This window comes from Rosa rugosa, chromosome 3, assembly GCF_958449725.1.
Source record: "Rosa rugosa chromosome 3, drRosRugo1.1, whole genome shotgun sequence".
Lineage (NCBI taxonomy): Eukaryota > Viridiplantae > Streptophyta > Magnoliopsida > Rosales > Rosaceae > Rosa > Rosa rugosa.
The window spans coordinates 58542051-58547142 of NC_084822.1; the positions used below are offsets into that span (position 1 = coordinate 58542051).

General features: G+C 31.7%; 1 long non-coding RNA gene across 1 annotated transcript; it reads right to left on the bottom strand.

Annotated features, from left to right (window-relative positions):
- Positions 1-120: 120 nt before the first annotated feature.
- On the bottom strand, positions 121-4628 carry LOC133738919 (uncharacterized). The gene is made up of 8 exons (XR_009860374.1): positions 4447-4628; positions 4058-4111; positions 3699-3752; positions 3463-3507; positions 2425-2478; positions 2097-2150; positions 1815-1876; positions 121-695 (listed from the first exon to the last, which is right to left on the bottom strand). It is a non-coding gene; the product is annotated as an uncharacterized LOC133738919 (long non-coding RNA).
- Between the last annotated feature and the right edge of the window lie 464 nt (positions 4629-5092).

Consider the following 5092-nt stretch of genomic DNA (forward strand, 5'->3'; position numbering starts at 1 on the left):
CAAAAAGTAATTACAAAATTCAACAAATAAACACCAAAAAGAGGAGGACTTAAATTTTCAGTTTCATAAAAACACAGAGTGAAATCAAAAACAAAATGAAAACAACAAACGTAGCAAAACAATGTTTCTAAACAAAATTAATCACAGTATAAGATTCCTGGAATTACAAAATCCAACAAATATGAACACCAAAAATAATTGGACTGAAATTCTCACTTTGATAAAAAGCACAGATCGAAATCCAAAACATTATGAAAACAATAAAAACCACAAAATAATGTTTGTAAACAAAATGAGTCGGAATCAAAAATCTTTTTTTATATGAGTTGTATACCAACCAAACAGTGAGTAAATTTATTCTAATCAACCTAAATAGAAGCAATCTTAAATGGTCCATAGTAAGATTTTAATTTTGAGAAAAGTCTATACGTCAACAGACTTCAAACATTATTAAATATGTATACCAACAATCTGACCCAAAATTCAGTTGAAATAAGTTTGCAACATCTACACAAAACAGTAAGTACAGACACATGACAATTCATTCATCACAATTGATTCAAACAATGTTCACAATATGAATTAAGAGCACACACCTATAGAAGGACTCGACGTTAAAATAGCTGTAAGCAATATGCAGAGGAACAGCGGGATGAAAATCACACATATACTGTTTTGCATAGAATCCAGAAAACCTGAACAAAACAACAATAAAACGTCAACAGTAATTAATATTAAAAGAATAACAATTGCAATTAAGTCCACAAATACACAAATCAGAACAATCTTTCATAATAGAAGAAAACCCAAAACATACAAATTTTAACAAAATGAAAGGTAAATCCACAATTGTGCAAAGAAATACAAATGAAACAGTAGATGAATTGACCAATGCAATATATTTGAATGAACAACCTATAGGAATAAAAAATAATGGAATGCTAGGAATAAAAAATACTTTATATACAAATATCTCCTCCTTGCTCCACTAATATATTATCATTTGAGGAAAAACAACCTATAGGAGGGCTTCCAACAATTCTCTGTATTGCAGTTTCTCCCTTTGCCCACAAACAAAAAAAGATAAGCAAAAAGGAAGAAGATTAAACATAAATGCAGTTTGGTATTTCCAAGGTTATCCTTAGTTGTGCATTACATCCAACGCTGTGCCTAGTTGAGGATCTTAGAAAAGGGCTATGCCACTGAAGTGTTAGCAGCTGCTGGCATGGTTCTACTTTGTAGGATTTGTGATATGATTTCATGTTTCTAATATCAGTCGCGCACTCAAAACGTAGCACTAAAATATTATAATCAAATCACTAACATATTATATCCAAAACTAAAAACACTAAACTTCAAAGAATAATTCAAATATATACTCTATACATCCTAAACCTAAACCTTGAAACGCTATGCACTTGATTAAGCTGACATTTCTATAAATTGTTTTAAATAAGAAAAGTAAACTGATCTCAAAAGAAAATCAACCACCAGTGTAACCATACAGATAATTGAGACTTATAGAGTGAGGTACCGAATATCAGAATACTCTGACCTACAGAATCAACAAAGCTTTTCAAATGGCCAAACACTATAACTTTACCACAAAAACTAACCAAAAATCAAACTCAAATTAGCCAGGCCACTAAAATGTGAAACTCCGACACAAACAAAACTGCTAAAAAATTAAAACCCCAATCAGTTCATAACCAATGAAAGCAGAAAACAAAATCAAAACCAAACCCATTGTACCCCAATCAGTTCTAACACAGATAGTTGACATAATTGAAATTGCGTGAAAAGAAAAAAAAAACCTCAAAGGGGAGAGGGCAGGTTTCCTGTACGAAATAGAGATATTGTCAAACAATTACGTCACCTGAAAAGACAATACGAAAATCAACTACCATATACTGCTAACCCCAAAATCATATCGCTAAAAGTTATCCCAATGTCTAGTTTCTCTTTCTAAAGTACTAACACGAACAAAAGAAAAAAAGCAAGAAAGAAATATAAAACAAAATGTTTCACTCTTGATTTTAGACTCTAGAGATTTGCCCAAAAGACGCAAGAAAAAAATATAAAACAAAATGGCTTACCCTTGATTTTAAACTCTAAAGCTTTGACACTTTAACTGCTGTTTTGTTTTAAATCTGCACAAAAGCAGTTGGTCAGGGAATAAAGAAACTCTGGTTTCCAACTGGACTGGAATGCAATTGCACTGGAACGCGAAATAAATATGCAAACCAAATGAATTTTCACAAAGAAAGACGGGTCTTTTTCTGCAGTGGAATGCCTCACCGTTCACAAAGAAACTGTGGGTTGCGACTGGATTGGAATATGAAATAAAGCAGAAGTAAAAACCGAATAATCATAAAGTTAAAGCTTGTCACAATCCAAGAAAGAAATATTAAAAAAATGCTCCACCTTTTATTTGAAACTCTGCAGCTTTGACACTTTAGTTGCTATTCTGTTTTAAACCTGCACAAAAGCAGTTGGTCAAAAAAAAAAAACACAGCATATATAACCGAAAAAAAAAAAGCGAGAGAGAAAACCAAGAAGGTGAAGCATTATGAATTTAGCATATCAGTAGTAGTTAAGCAAATTTATTAAGAAATTCAATAGAAAAGAAAAAACCCACATAGCAAAATTCATACTGAATCGGAATACAACCAAAGAACAGATCAAACCAAAAACCCATAATAACACAATATTCAGATGCAAGATGGGGCTTTCTAGACTTATATCCCAACTATCATTGTCAACTGCATTGATAATATTAATTGCATAACTCTTGATCTCGACTTTTCTGAACCTTTCCCCAAGTCCAAAACAAAATTCTCTTCAGATTACTAAGTCCTAAGCTGTATATGCTTCTACTCCTAAAGAAGGTACACTTGATCAATCTAAACCGAAGAATCTACCTATTCAAAAACATCATGCCACCATTTTTTGAAAACATGTATAATAGAAAGGAAAAACAAACAATTATTTACACAAAGGATAGAAATATCTGAGAGCTCAATCCGAATTCCATTCTTCGTAACTCCATTATGAAACCTAAACTATTATATGACATTCCCAAAAATTGTAACTTCAGCTGAAACTCTGACAGAAAACCAAAAACCAATTTGACCAAATGAATTCCCAATTTTGATCACTCAATCACACAACATTGATCATTTGTACATAAGTTATCAATTACTCCATAGTTTTTATATATGTAAACACACAGATAAATATATACACTAAGATTCTTATCCACAAAAGTGGATACACGATTAGAAACATAGACGAAATCACATAGCTTTGTTTTAACAATGAAGGTGAAATAAATGACAAATCAACTTAAAGTATAAAAGCAAGCAAACATCATTACATTAACATAAACGTACACATAGCAGATAGAGGGGTGTTTGTGTATCAGTGTATATAATGAAATAGATGTATGTAGAGAGTGATTACCTGGTTGTTTTTTTCTTCCAACAGAGTGATTAAAGTTGCAATTCCCTGATGAATATTTGTTTCCACAAAAAGAAATGCTCAGAAACAATGTTAATACTTTTGTTACATATAGTTTCAAGCATAATTTGTCATATCATAGTATACGAAATAAATTAAATTTGTATTCGTATCATTCACAATTAGATTCATATACAAATTAATGAATGATTTCAAATTATGAAAGATAAAAACCATACCTTGAAGTTCTTGCAGTGAGTTACCCGGATCTGAAACTGTAGAACCCACAGAATCTGCAGAAGATAAAAATTGATATTAGTTGAAAACTAAGAACAACAAATAATTCAATACAAATTGCAGCACACAAAAAGTACAACTTTGAATTCTGAGATTAGCAATACAATCCGAGTTTCACAGCTGTTCAAAAGTAAAAAAAAAAATAAACCAAGATTATGATACAGAATAACACTCTGGACAGAAACAATTGAATTGAATTTGTTTTGGTTAAGAAAACAGACAAATAGGAAGACTTTTCAGTCATGTGAATCACAAACATTGAAAATTTGGTTAATCAAAGCTTCAAATTCTGGAACCTTACCGATTTGAATCTCTATTATTCTTCTGTAGATATTCCAGCCAACAATATTGACAACTGCGGAAAACAACCAGACAACAAATCAACCCAAAAACCAAAATCCAACGAAAAAACTCAACCCCCAAAATCTAACTAAATCAAAGCTTCAAGCTTTGGAACCTCACTGATTTCAACTATTCTAGAAGGAAAACAATTGACCAAGCTGATTGTAAAATTCTTGCATATATATTCAATCAACCAAGCATGTAAACAACATCAGAATAGAAAGCCCAAATATTCAACAGATGATAAAAATAAAAAAAACAGATCAATTCACAATCAAAAGCCTCTTACATGAGATCTATTTCGAAATCACAAAAAACACAGAACGATTCAAGCCACAAATCCAATACCTTGCAACCGATATATTGTCACCGAGATCTTCTCCTTTCCTCTCTTCTTTCCTCTCTCTTCTTTCGCTTTTTCTGATGTTGATGTAAACCACTCAATTCCAGACCCGATCGTGATACCTATCCAACACTAACAAAAGCAAGGACGAAGTCGACTTTTCCACCACCTTGATATTCTCCTCGAACAGTGAGGACAAACACGCCTTTTCCAACTCTAATGAACAGTGTAACAGTAAACTCACCCTTTATATATAGAATAATTAGTGAGCGATCCCTTTTTTGCCAAACCAAGAAAAAATATTAATTACATAACCTTTTCTGATTGATTAGAGATAATAAATATTAATTACATAACCTTTTATGATTGATTAGAGATAATATACTTTATTAATAATTGACAAAGTTTTATTTAGGCTCATAATCTTGATTAGTTTACGAGAGAATGTGGGTTGATTTAATGCTTAAATTAAGTCTATGTATTCAAGATGCCCTTGAAAGATGAATATTTAGCGGATAACATAATTATTTAACGGTGAGGTAAGACCGTAAGAGCAAATGCATTAGAGGGATCAAAATGTCCTCGAAAAATGCATTAAAGGTGTCACGCCCCGGATTTTGAATAACAAATCCAAATCCGAAACATGAATTA